Here is a 15,361-nt window from a genome sequence, read left to right on the forward strand (position 1 = left end):
AGGCAGGCAGGCACACAGGCAGGCAGCAGCAAAAGCGCTTCTGACACGCCCGCTGTACAGCCAGGAGGAAGGAGGAGAAGACACACGGAGGGAGGAGTTTAAATGAGAGGGGTGAATGAGAGGGGTGTTTCCTGTTGTTATGGAGGAAATTACTGTTCAAAACTATTGTTTAGAATGTCTGACGGTCTTACTGATGCCAAAAATGAATGGTTAAAGTGACTGTTTCACAAAAAGCCATTTATCTCTGAATAAATTTCCAGACGCTGAAACCATGCTGTACTCAACGGCTAATATCTACATAACTACTAACTCTGCAAACTAACTCTTTTAGACAGAGAAAGCACACATTCTATTAGTTATTTTTAGATGATTGGTGTTCATGAATTCTTAACAGAAAAGAATCCTCGGCTGTCTCTAAAATGAGCCAGAATCGTCAAAAACACCCCTGGCACAACTTACCTACAGGAATGAAAACATGGCTGGCATTCAATGTGTTAATAAGAGAATTGAGTTTAAAAAAAAAGTAACTCAAAAGTTACTTTCCTAGTAACTAGTTACCTGCAAAGTAACGAGTAACTTAAAGTAACTGAGTTACTTTTCAGAGCAGTAACTAGTAACTGTAACTAAGTTACTAATGTAAAGTAACTTGCCCAACACTGATTATGATGATGATGACGATGATGATGAACATTATTATTATTGGTAATTATTATTGGTATTAGTAGTAGTAGTAGTAGCAGTAGCAGTAGCAGCAGTAGTAGTAGTTGTAGCAGCGGCAGCAGCTGTTTCAGAACCATGGATGGACAGTGCTTGTTGATGCTTAGCCATTTTTTTGCAGGGAAGTGAGGGGATAACGAGATAGAGAGGGGAGAGAGACACAGCATGGTGAAAAAATGTTGACTGCAGATCACATGTTCCTGGATAAATGTGTATATTGATTGATTTGATATTATTGGACAATTTATTGATGTTAATGTCACATTTGGGGGGGCAATTCATCCTTATACTGTATATTATTGAAGCGCACACATGGTATCCTGTCATACCCAAAGATCTACCCTTACCATTTTGGTTAAAAGTCAAATTTCAATCTGATGCTTTTACAGCTGCAATATGCAACCTTTTGCCCTTGAATCAGTGAAGTGTACTGTGTTAGTCCCGCCCATGCAGTCCCGCCGTCCTCCCCCCTCAGTCCCAGCCCGAGGCTGCTGGAACCATAAGGCCTCCACATGTTCAAGAAGCACACAGCAAATGCAGCAAATCTAGTATAAAACAAGCCAATGCCGACTGTTTCTGAACATTTAACTGTGGAAAGAATGCTTCATGTGGGAAATGTAGACACATTTATTTCTAAACTGTACTTCTTACTGCTGAATGGGGGCCTAAAGCCAGGTTTGCACAAATCTAGAGCGAGATGGGAATCAGATCTGAACATAATTGATGAACACCTCTGAAAACAGAAAATTCATAAAGCCAAAACTGTGCTGTGTCAGAAATGTGCTTCAGATGTGATCTAGGTGGGTTCGTTCCTGCACTCTACCTGGCTTTGTACAAAGGTGAGGCCCTTTTGGTTTGACCTCTGTGATACCTTGACCAAGATCACAGGAGTTACGTTTCCACTGGATCCTGAGTTTTGCTTGGGCAATGTCACAAGTGTCAGCAATTCTCTAGCTCATTCCCAAATTAAATTCACAGAGATTGCTTTATCTGCGGCCAGGAAATGCATAACTGTGACATGGAAATCTGATTCCCCTCTCCTCATTGATTGATGGTATTTGGAAATGAACAGTTGTATTTCTCTTGAAAAGATCACGTACAGTCTTAGAAAAAGATATAAGACCTTTCTGAAAATCTGGCAGCCTTACCTAGATTATATAGACACATCACTGATGCCACCCGCACCCTAGGGATGTGAACATTTCTGGTTGTTAGCCAGAAGGCCTCTTTAGAGGATATAATAGTGTCAAGGAAGTGTTTCTGTTTTCTCCATACACTGATTATTTATGTATGTATGTATGTATGTATGTATGCATGTATGTATGTATTTATGTATGTATGTATATGTATGTATGTATGTATGTATGTATGTATTTATGTATTTATTTATTTATTTTTGTGGGGGCATTATGGATTTCTTTGATGTTTGATGTTTTTCTATGTTGTGTTTTGTATATTTGTTACAATGCATTTGAAAATAAAAAACAAAAGAGAGAAAGGGAAATGGTAAAAGTGGCAGTGAACACAGGGGGATTTTCAGGGGTTGAAGGTACACTTTCTGGTTCAGAAAAAGCAATTGAAGCTTAAAGAAATGTACAAATTCTTGAATTGATGTTGGCTTGTCTATGTTATTTATAGCATTGTGCCTTGAAGAAGCATGGGATGCATGCGATATCTCTTGCCCTGCCTCTCGTCCAGGAACCCAATTTAATTAAACCATACTATTAGTCTTGTCAAGCGGGACCTACTGGACTGTGACCCATTTTTCTGCCCTGGCCTGCAATAAATTCTTCAGACAAGTGTTCGACTCCTTCATCACACAGTTCTTGGGCGGGCAGAGGTGAGGTTAAACTGTAGTTAAAGGTACGTTTTCCATGTAAACAATGTGGATTTGTGCACATTCATAATTTCACTCATATAAGATATACCTCAGTGGCAATGTTGAATAAATGCATTACCTTCAGAGATGTTCAGAAAGTATCCGTTTCTCATATTTAGCCTACAAGTCGATGTTTACTTCCGGATCTCATTGCAGCAACTTGGGGAGGACGCCCCGCCCCTTCATTTGATTGACAGCCCAAAGTGCAGGTGTTTCAGGTAACCATACAGCTACAGTACTTCACCCACCAGCAGATCATTTAGTACAGAGGTTCTCAAATGTTTTTCAGCCAAGGACCCCTTACAAGATAGAAAATATACCGGGGACCCCCTCATTCTGATTTGTGATTTTGGGCTAATTGTTTCCACGGTAACGTGCTTGACTTTTAATTTGATCGGTTTGTTATTCGAATGTAATCCATGAACCATTTTAGATTTAAAGCATAAACTATTTTCGTTGAACTATGAAGATTTTGCAAAAAAAAAAAATTTTATTTTTATTATATTACATTACGTCATTTAGCAGACGCTTTTGTTTTGTCCAAAGCGACTTACAATATCACAATTTGTCAACCGTACAGAAAACCACTATGCAACACAATCAATGACAGCTAGGATATTTTGATAGACTAGCACCATGTAGGAAGTAGTTTGAGAAGGAATAAGTAACACGTAGCATTTTATTTTTTAATTAAAAAAAAAAAAAAAAAATTACCTGAAAACTTTTCGCGGACGCCCTGGCAAAGTGCCACGGACCCCCATTTGAGAACCACTGATTTAGTAGAATCTCCCACTCAATATGTGATTGGAACAAAAGTAACATAGCTACAGCAAGCTAGCTCGTCGAGAAAGAAACATGCTTTCTCTAACTTCACTTTTCTCCATCCCTTTTTCTACAGTAGTAATAAGCTGTCTCTTTTGATCCAAGAGTTTCCCCCTCTCAACTTTACAATCAGGCTTTCATTTCTTTGCTCTCCCTAACTCATTTGTGTCTCTTTCATCTGCTGACATGATTACTGAGAGCAAAAAAGAACCTGCAACGGCTCCCTCTCCACACAATGTTGTGCTCATACATCCTCATGTGTGTACTTGAAAATCAAATTGTAAGGAGCAGGAGCAATCTGGGAACCCATCAGTTAAAGGGATAGTTCGGTTTGTTTGAAGTGGGGTCCTATCAGCTAGTTTCATACACTAACTGAAATAGGTATAGTGTTCTCTGATGCTGAGCGCATCGTTTATCGAGACCCAGCACTCTGCAACAGCCTCCACAGCTCTGTCTCTCTACTACACGGGGACAAGAACTAAAACGTAATTTAGCCACCTAAAACAACGCCCACCTAAACAAATCGATATCTGTGTACATGTACGCTCTATTTTGACAATTTCAGCTCTTTACCTTTCCGCCAAACAGCGGTCTCATTGCTCATCGCACTGCTAAACTCCTGCACAGACCCGCAGCGCTGGATAACTCCACAGAACAGCCGTTATTTTGGGTTATTTCTCCTGGCTTGTTAGTGAGGACACAACAAATAGAATACGAACGAAAATATGAGTGATTTTGATAGCGAGGACGATATGCCATTCACCTTGGTGACAAGAGGATACAATTATGAACCAGAGGGAGTAATATACAGAAGAGGAACTTTTGGCCGAGTGAACAGGCAGAAAGAGAGATACGAGGAACTGCCATAATATGCTGCCTAAATGTCGGGGTGGCCTGCAGACCTTTTTCACCATTCCCAGGATAAATTGGGGAAAATGTCCGAGACCAGAGAGGCCAGGTGACTTGTTGTCTCTAAAGTAAGTCAGTGTTTTATCTCTCTTCTAAACCTTCCTGTTTTGTAAACCGCGGCGGCTCTGTGCTCTGTGCAGGAGTTCAGCGGAGGAATACGGTAGTTGTACGGTTGGGAGAAAAAGCACTGCCGAATGAGACCGCGGTTTGGCGGAAAAGTAAAGCGCTGAAAATTGTCAAAATAGAGCGTGCATGTACACAGATATCGATTTGTTTAGGTGGGCGTTGTTTTAGGTGGCTAAATTACGTTTTAGTTCTTGGCCCCGTGTAGTAGAGAGACAGAGCTGTGGAGGCTGTTGCTTGGAGTGCTGGGTCTCGATAAACGGAGCGCTCAGCGTCAGAGCACACTGTACCTATTTCAGTTAGTGTATGAAATTAGCTGATAGGACCCCACTTCAAACAAACGGAACTATCCCTTTAAGGTTTAAACAAAACAAAAAAAATATCTCACCCCTAGCCTCTGGGGGCAGCCCCGTTTCAATGGGGTGCAACAGGAACTCAAGAGGCACGGTCGGCAGTGGAAGAAAATCCCTTTCCGCTCCCTGCTCTGCCATTGGCTCCAACCGACCGGCTCTGCCCATTAATGGATTTCTTTTCCGCTCTCTGCGTGTCGCTCTCAAATCCGTGTGTCGCTATGAAACAACAATCACAACTCTAGCTCATTGCTAGTAGCAATAGCAACTTGCTATATGCTGAAAATGGTAAGTTTTGACTACACACCGGTCACGTTCACTTCATTTTGATCGGGTAAAGCCCAGTATCCGTGTGAGTGCTGTTACACCCCTTTTAACGGAGTCTGCCAACAGATTTTCGATGCAAGTCGAAAGTCTGTCTCGAGAGATTAGGTCAGGAGAGACATTGGCCTGGTTTGGGATGTGATGTGATTTGATGAACTGGACCAGAGGAAGAAATATAGCCAACCAAAGTAAATAAATTCCGAGCTGCAATTAGCATCCGAGTGGCAAACGGCTCAAATTAATGAATCATAATAGACTCCGCTGCAAGATGCTGCAGCAGACTGCATTGTGAGATATATTGGGCGAGCCAGCTTGCCTCTGTATCTCCATCCCCCCCCTCACTCTCGTTTTTTGTTTCTCTCACTCTACTTCTGTCCTGTTCTTGCTCCCTCCCTCTTCCATCACCCTGCTGCTATCTCCTCTCTCTCTCTCTCTCTCTCTCTCTCTCTCTCTCTCTATCCAACCCAAATCCGACTTTCTGTCCTTGTGGCGGGAAAGGAGAGGACGTCAATGGCGCGACAGAGGGGAAGGATGGATGGATGGATGGACGGATCGTGAGAGATTGATTTGGAGTCAAATAAGTGTCAGATAAAGCCAATTACAAATTTACTCAAGCCTCTGTATTGTCTCTGGCATAGGGATGCAGCGATTAACCAATTTCACTATTCTTCTTCTCTTTTCTTGCAGATCTTTTTTCTCCCCAATTGAACTTGGCCAATTTCCCCTGCTGTCCCGCCCATTGTTCCACCCCCTCTGCCAATCTGGAACTCCGACACATGTGCAGTCGCCAGCCGCTTCTTTTCACTTGACAGTGAGGAGTTTACCGGCAGGATGTACCGCATGGGAGGATGACGTAAATTATATATGATAATCATGAAACTGTGATTTTTTTCCTGAGACTATAATCGTACCATCAACATAATACTTGCATACTCCTGCATAGCAACTGAATGAATGCACACACACACACACACACACACACACACACACACACACACACACACACACACACACACACACACACACACACACACACACACATACTCTCTCTCTCTCTCTCTCTCTCTCACCCACACACACACACACACACACACACACACACACACACACAAGCAGCTGCAGGTGCCATTCCTGCACATGGGGGAGAAAACGCTTGCTGCAGATTATTCATGCTTGCATAACTCTCCAGGCCCCATTTGTCCACACCTCCATGAAGATGGAGAGAACACAGGAGGGGAGAAGGACTCCACACCTCCATGAAGATGGAGAGAACACAGGAGGGGAGAAGGACTCAGAAAGAAGGAGAGGAGAAGGGGAGCTAAGCCATGGGGGAAAGAGAGGACATGGCAGAACTCTGTGGTTGGGGTGGTGAGTTATAGATCAGTAATGGCTCAAACAACCATCTGATTTGTTAACACTTGAATGAAACGGCGGGTCATTATGACCTTTTTTAATTTAAATGTGCAATAACTTTGTTGAATAAAAAAATATAATGCTGGTGGATCTTCCTAAAAATGTGTGTATATTCATTTAAAATAGTTTTCATCTGAATTACACAAAAGACAAAGAAACAAAATATATATTTGTTTTACCTAGAACGGCCAGGCGGTCATTTTGACCTCAATGAATTCCACGGGGTTCTATCTTTTCACATTTTGATGTTGTTTTGTCTTTTTAAAAGGGGAAGATTCGGATCCGGATTCAGATTCCGGACTCCTCATCGTACAATTCGGTTCACCGTACAAACCCCTAAGTCATCCAAGTCCAGCGCCTTTCACACATGAACTCCGGATCAGGTGAGGGTTGCTCCCCACTGAGCCTGCCCCGGATGATACGTGAAGTGTACCCTTTCACACATGAGGCATGTTGCATTCTCACATGAGTAGCACCTCCGCAGAGTTTGTAAAGTAGAGAGGGGACAGGGGTGGGGGTGGGGGAATTTGGGCATGACCACACAATGGGGAGTTGTGAAAACTAATAATACATAATGGGCGATAACTGCCTAACGTTTACGGCATATAATCGTTTGCGCATAACGTTAGTAATTAATTAAACAACCCTACAACTCACGCCCAGATGCATCGATTTCCTCGAGTCGCAATCACTACAAAGAAAACAGGTCTTTGCTATGTTCAGTCCTAAAATGCATCAAACCTACTAGAATTATACAGAATACAGGAAGCTAGACGTTTTTACCTTCAAAATAAAATAAATGTTGTATTACTTAGTAACAAAAAATCAGAATGGTCGACTCACTACGGGTTAAAATTGACTTTTCGAAGGGAGCAGATATTCTTCCAGTTTATCTCCGTTCTGTATCTTTCGAAACACACACAAAAAAACATTACACGTGCATTTACTTTATTTAATTGCCATTATTGCGAAGGTTATACCCGGAAGTTTTCGTTTTATACTGCCTGACTTGACGCTACTTGGAATTTGCGGTTCTGCCCTTGAATCTTCACAAACGCTGTGTAAACGTTAAATCAAAGGCATGAACGCAACCAGATCCAGATACCCTACCTAGCGATGTCCAATACTGGGAAGCGGGACGACCCTCACGTCCAAAAATGCTTATTAAATGTGTGTGCTGTGCAAAGCTATGCAGACATTAAATCAGATCAGAGCCATGAGCCTTTCAATCCAGCAACATGTTGGCTGACGCACACGGAGCAGGTTTGAGCTTCATTTGGAAACACTGAAACGGCATGATGTTTTTTTTGCTCGCTCATTCACATCAGAGTCAGAGTCAGAGTCAGTTTATTTACCATTTGCAGTCGAAACTACATTGGAATTGGGGTGCAAGAGCTTAAAACATAGACACAAATATGACAAGTCATGACAACATAAAATAGCATGTAAATAGACAGACAGTAAAAAGGTTTAAAAAGTAAATAAGATAAAATAAGATAATAAAACAATAAAAGGAGACAGGTACATCTGTGGATAAAGGCCCGAGTCATCCAGCTCACTTATTAACACGTTCACTGCCAATGGCGAGTTGACTCGTCAAACACAATCCAACCGTTCACTGCCAATGACGAGTTGAGACGTCAAAAAAAATATATATATATTTTTTTGACGGTGCTACGTGGATCAATGCCCCCCACGTCTCCTATAAAAATATTGGAAGTATTGAATGTGTATAATCTATTTTACCGACCAACTAAGTGGCGACAGTGCTCTCCCGACAGAGAGAAAGCCAACCAAAAACAGCCGCGGGAGGAAGCCATTCTCAAGGAAATGGCTGGGCGAAAACGCTTTCGATTTCACACACATACACACACACACACACACACACACACACACACACACACACACACACACACACACACACACACGCGCGCGCACACACACTCGAGTACCTTTGAGCATAAATAAGACCAGAATCGCAAAAGCTTCATCAAAGCTCTCAACCGACACCCCAAGAAACGAACGAGCCCGTTTTACAGTAATCCAGACTCGCCCGAGAGCGGCCGCGGAGCCAGCAGCAGCAGCACAGACGAGCAGCAGCAGCAGCAGCAGCAGCACACCGAGAGCGCGCCTCAAGATTGGAAGAAGGGGATCGCGAAGGAATTTCTCTCCCGTGTCTAACCCCCCCCCCCTCGCCTCTCCTCTCCTCTTCCCCGCTCCTGCAATTCCCCTGTCTTTTTTTGGGATCTGTGAGGCAACAGAAACTCGCCTGTGACAAAACACTGCAAAGCCACCAGACCTACGGAGGGAGGAGTTTGGAGACACACACACACACACACACACACACACACACACACACACACACACACACACACACACACACACACACACACACACACACACACACACACACACACACACACAATACAGTATACAGACTTGCCCAAGGGCACCCATAATCACAGGCACGTGAGGTGGTTCTAAAAATCCATTTATCTCAAAACTCTCTGAAAATCTCTGAAACCATGCTGTACTCAACGGCTAATATCTACATAACTACTAACTCTACAAACTAACTCTTTTAGACAGAGAAAGCACACATTCTATTCGTACTTTTGTGAACTTTGTGTTCACAAAATCCAAGCAGAAAAGAATCCTCGGCTCTTGTAAAATGAGCCAGAATCCTCAAAAAAACCCTCTGGCAGAAGCTAACTACAGTATTGAAAAACGGCTGGCAGTGAATGTGTTAAAGTGCAGGAACAAACAAAGTGCACAATCAGACATAAAGTGCACAGTAGTAAAGTGCCTAAGCAAGGATTAATTGCATGAGAAGACCAGTATAAGACATCTTATACAAAAGAAAATAACAGAAAAAATAGAGGTCTAGGTGTGTCTAGGTGGTCTAGACAACAGAGATCTACCGTTTAGATTTGTGATCGTTCAAACTACGCACAGCACTCGGATAAAAGCTTCTCGCAAAGCGAGTGGTGGAGCATTTAATGGAGCGGTAGCGTCTACCCAAAGGGAGTAACTCAAAAAGACTGGCGGCCGGGTGACCTGCAGGGTCCCTGATAATGCTGGAGGCCCGGGACAGAAGTCTGGAGCTATAGAGCTCTTCTAGAGCCGGCAGGTTGGCACCAGTTATCTTGCGGGCAAGGCGCACTACCCTATTTAAGGATTTTCGCTCCTTAACAGTAAGGTTACCAAACCATACAGTGAAGGAACTAGTGAGAATGCTCTCAATAATACAGCGATAAAAGTTAACAAGGATCTGGCTGTTGTGGGTGAACTCCTTAAGTCTTCTTAAGAAGAAAAGACTTTGCTGAGACTTTTTAACAATCGCTTTGGTATTTGAGTGCCAGCTAAGATCATTCGAGATAGTGACACCTAGAAATTTGATACTTTTTACCATCTCAACCTCTGTACCATTGATTATTATAGGATGGTGAGGTGCCTTTTTACGGCGGAAGTCAATGACAAGCTCTTTTGTCTTGGAGGCATTGAGAATTAGGTTGTTGGCCTCGCTCCACCTGACAAGTTCTTCTACCTCAGATCTGTAGTTAGACTCGTCATTTGAGCTAATGAGCCCAATGACAGTGGTGTCATCCGCGTATTTAAGATTGTTGAGGTAGTGAGCGATACAGTCGTGGGTAAAAAGAGTAAACAAGAAGGATCTAAGAATGCATCCTTGCGGTGAGCCAGTGCTCAGAACAAGTATATCAGACAGTTTATTTCCGATCCTGACTCTTTGAGGCCTCAGGATTAAAAAGCTAAAAATCCACTCACAAAGAGCATCACACAGACCAAGATTTTGCAGTTTACGGATCAGAATTGAGGGAATGATCGTATTAAAAGCAGAGCTATAGTCTATGAAAAGCATTCTGACATAAGCTCCACTTTTATCCAGGTGTTCATATACAGAGTTCAGAGCTATAGAAACTGCATCCTCAACTGATCTGTTTTCCCTATAAGCAAACTGCCAAGGATCAAGAGTAGGAGGAATCTGACATTTAATGTGATCCAGCACCAAACGCTCCAGACATAACACTGATGTTAGTGCAATGGGTCTGTAATCATTATGACATGTAACAGGAGATTTCTTTGGGACTGGGACTACAATGGACTCCTTGAAACTTTTTGGAACAATGCGACGCTGCAGTGACATATTAAAAATATCTGTCATCACAGGGGCAAGCTGCTCAGAGCAGGACCTGGCAACTCGGGGAGGAATGCCGTCCGGTCCAGCGGCCTTCCCCACCTTGGTCCTGGACAGAACCTTTCGAACCTCATGTTCAGATACATCGACATCGACATCGACTATTTATATAATAATAATCTGTCACGCTGGCTTTCTGTCTCTGTCCTCATGCACTCACTGACCTGGCTACTTCACGGAGCTCTGGAGGGGGGGGGGACAATCCGCTCCTGCCACTACGGCTGGGGGTACACTTCCCTACGGCTAGGAGGAAGCTCGCGGGAGCGCGCATGAGCCACCAAAATCTGTTCACACATACACCGCCATACGGATGCCCTCTAGATAACTCCTGAATTCCAGACATGTGTGAAAGTGGCTTATGTCACCCAGGCCAAGTCGGGAAGCGCCAGCTGCAAGTCACTAAGTCACCAACCCCTAAGTCACTAAGTCACCAACCCCTAAAGTCACTAAGTCACCCAGGCCAAGTCGGGAAGCGCCAGCCGCAAGTCACTAAGTCACCAACCCCTAAGTCACTAAGTCACCAACCCCTAAGTCATCCAAGTCCAGCGCCAAGTTAAGTCACTAAGTCACCCATGCCAAGTCGGGAAGCGCCAGCCGTAAGTCACTAAGTCACTGTATAAACCCCTAAGTCACCCAAGTTCGGAAGCGTGAGTCGCCATAAGACGCCATAAGTCACTAAGTCACCAAGGTTGAAGGCCAGGCGAAGTTGGGAAGGTGTCGGAGTCGCTGTAAGACGCCAAGTTAAGGGCCAATAAACTTCTGGAAATGAGATCTTCCTTTTGGGGGATTCTCTCTAGCCCAAATAGATGCCGCCCCCTCGCCTAAAGAGGAGCACCATCTTACAATGGAGTCATATGCCAAAGTACTTGCCATGCACGCCACTTGCTAAATAAACAGTGTTGGGAACGTTACTTTAAAAAAGTAATTAGTTATAGTTACTCACTACTTGTTCCAAAAAGTAACTGAGTTAGTAACTGAATTACTCTATAATAAAACTAACTAGTTACCAGGGAAAGTAACTATTTGCGTTATATAACCACCTTGAAAATGCCAACTTTTCATCGGATTGCTCCGGACTCGCCATTTCTGCTGCTTCCTCGAATCTGTTTGGTGTGTCTGTGTGTGTGTGTGTGTCGCGCGTGTGATGTGTCCTGGCTCCTGTGTGAAAACACTGGCTCCGATTGGCTACCATGAAACACATGACTGCCTTAGCCAATAATCGCTTATCTCGTTGTTAATGTCCTGGCTCGTGTGTGAAAACACTGGCTCCCATTGGCTACCATGAAACACATGACTCTGCCTTAGCCAATCATAATCGTTTATCTCGTTATGTTAACCCACCCGGTCTCCTCACAGTCACTTGACAACACTAGTGTAGGCTACGGGTAGTTTACTCAATCATAACGCACCGCATTTAGCGTTCAGTAACGATAACAGCGTTGTAACGACGGAAACAGTAATTAGTTAGATTACCCCGTTACTGAAAAAATAACGGCGTTACCTAACGCCGTTCTTTTAAACGGCGTTATTCCAAACACTGTAAATAAAGTCCGTTGTTAAAACTTACCGACCGGTCTCTCATGATTGAAGTGAGGTTTCCATACCAAATTTCAAGCTGAGAGAGAGGTCGTCTATCTGTATTACTTGATCAGCCCGTGATGTCAGTCAAGCCCTAGCGTGACGTCAGGCATGACATCAGTTGTCCTCAGTTCATGTCAGTCTTTCCTAGTATATATAGCAAGGGTTCTACCTCACCCCCCACTCTGGCGGATCATAGCAGCAGCCGGCATCGCGGCTGTTCATTCCCCCAAACCATCCTCTGAAACCATAATTGCCGCCCCCTCGCCTAAAGAGGAGCGCCATCTTACAATGGAGTCATACGCCAAAGTACTTGCCATGCAAGCCACTTGCTAAATAAAGTCCCTTGTTAAACCTTACCGACCGGTCTCTCATGATTGAAATGAATGCATTGATGTCTCAATTGGGTATTCATGAGAGATTATGGAGTTTGGAATCTAGAGGTCAAAATGATCGCTTACGGCCATTCTGGTAGGCTAGTTATGGAATTCTGGCCCTTATAGTGTTAAGGTAATGATCCATGACATTTTTTTCACGTAAATACATGTCTGTTTTGATACTCTGAATGATATAACACAATAGCAGTTCAACCCATTCATGTCTTGGCAAGACCGGAGAGCGGCATTCGATTCCCATGTTCAAAGTCTACATTTCAACCGTAAGTCACATTTAATGTTATTGTATTCAACCCTAGCCCAAACCATAACCCTAATCTTAACTAAGCTGTTTTATTTATGTAACGTTTTTGAATTATTAGGATATTGATATGATATAATTATAGGATTTGGCACAGTCATGGGGGGAAGGCGGTGTGGGTTTCAGTTCGGTGGGCTGAGGATTGCATCACTGCTGGTAGAGGGAGTCCCAATGCGCTTCAGCTATTGCAGGCAGGCAGGTCCGGTGCATCACAGAGGAGGGACGCAGCATGAAGTAAAAGGAAGGAAACTGGAGCAGCTCGGACGATTCAATGCCTTTTATTAAGGTGCAAAGTAACAGGACAGACATTTTGATGCCATAATGCGTCTTCATAGGGTCATGACAGACAGAGGGAGGCATTTAAAAAGGACTACCAACAGGTGAGTAACAGGGGCAGTGCATTCAATCACTCAATGACTGTCTTCCACCAATAATGAGCTGTGAGGTGCAGTTTCACATGGGACAGCCCCACACAGAGAGATACATACCGGTACTTAAGGAACAAGAAGGCCAAAATAAAAGGCCTAGTGTTCAACATTAAAAAGTACAGTGTGTTTAGACTATATAAACAAACTACAAAGCACTCAGAGTAAGAAAAAGAAAAAGCCCATAATAATAAGCAGCCAAATATATTTATTAGAGACCGTCTAGAGAAAGGGGGAAAGGCTCAGCTCTTCATTAAGGCCTTTTACTCTCTTCTTTTCTTTTATTTTCCTGTCAACCATTTTATGTGAAGCACTTTGAATTGCCTCTGTGTATGAAATGTGCTATACAAATAAACTTGACTTGACTTGACTTGAAGGCTCCAAGGTGTCCAATGTGTGGATCCAAAAGGCTATTATTAAGTTTATTAATAATATCCCCACCCCTGGAGGATTTTTTTTTTCAATCCCCCAGAATCTTAGGGTTGCTGGGGAGCCATGGTTGGCTTGGTTATAATGTCTGGCCATAGCATAATCAAAGTTTTTGGTGCGTATAGCAGTTTTATGTTCAGATATTCTGGTTTTAAGTGGTCTTTTGGTCTGGCCTACATAAGCCAGCAAGGACATTTTAGAAGGTAAATGACATGAGTACTATTGCAATTGATAAAATAATGTATATTGACTTTCCTACCAGTATGGGGGTGGGTAAAGAGTTTAGAGTTAGTAGAGTTAGAGCATTGGGCACAATTGCCACATTTATAAAAACCATGTAGTGGGAGAAGGAGGGATCAAGTCCGAATGGACTAGACGGTCTCTGAGGCTGCGGGACGTCTAAAAGCAAAAAGAGGAGGGTTAGAACAGATATCCATTAGATGATAATCACTTTTTAAAATGTGCCAGTGTTTTAAAATGGTGTTCTTAATACTTCCTGCCACTGGTGTACATGTATATTGTGTGGAGAAACACAGACGAGCAGGTGGTTGTTTGGATTTCTTGCTGAGTAAAGGCATTCTGTCAGCATGCAGTGCTCTCCGATATGCTTCATCAAGGTCAATTGCTGGCATAGCCTCTTTCCAAAAAACGGTTAGTTAATTCTGTGGCTTTGGATTTGAAATTGGAGAGTGAGCTGCAATTCCTTCTAAGACATCAAAATTGGACGTTCCCGCAGCCTCAGACACCATCTAGTCCATTCGGACTTGATCCCTCCTTCTCCCTCTACATGGCTCCCCTCAAAACCACCACAGGGTTTTTATAAATGTGGCAATTGTGCCCAATGGTCTAACTCTACTAACTCTACACTCTTTACCCACCCCCATACTGGTAGGAAATTCAATATACGTTCTTTTATCAATTGCAATAGTACTCGTCATTTACCTTCTAAAATGTCCTTGCGGACTGGCTTATGTAGGCCAGTGGTTTGTGCTTTGTACTTTGTTTATATAGTCTAACACAGTGTACTTTTTCATGTTTAACACTAGGCCTTTTATTTTGCCCTTCTTATTCCTTAAAGGATGGCTTTACCGATTTTCAATCAGATTTGTATCCTTACAATGTCAGTAGTATGAGTAGATGGGCAGCCTACCTCCCCTCAGGCTGGAATCCCTTATCATTCACATTCTAGTACACGCTCTGACGCGTTTTACTTCGTTTCGAACTCAAGCTCTCACTAGTGCCTTAAACGCTGCAACGCAGCCCTATGGAAGACTGTTATTTTGCTCCAAAATTACTTTTCATTAAAACCTGACCACCCACCCGTAGGTGGCGTGGTACCCCCTGGGACTGACACGGATCCACGTGACTACGTCACGTCCTGCCAGTCCAGGGAAATCACTTCCGCTTTCTTCCACCCGCTGCGAAGACGTGTTTTGTGAAAGCTCCGACGGTTAACAAGGAGTTATATTATATAGCTTTA

The sequence above is a fragment of the Poromitra crassiceps genome, assembly GCF_964638095.1.
Source record: "Poromitra crassiceps genome assembly, chromosome: 3".
In the NCBI taxonomy this organism is placed as follows: Eukaryota; Metazoa; Chordata; class Actinopteri; order Beryciformes; family Melamphaidae; genus Poromitra; species Poromitra crassiceps.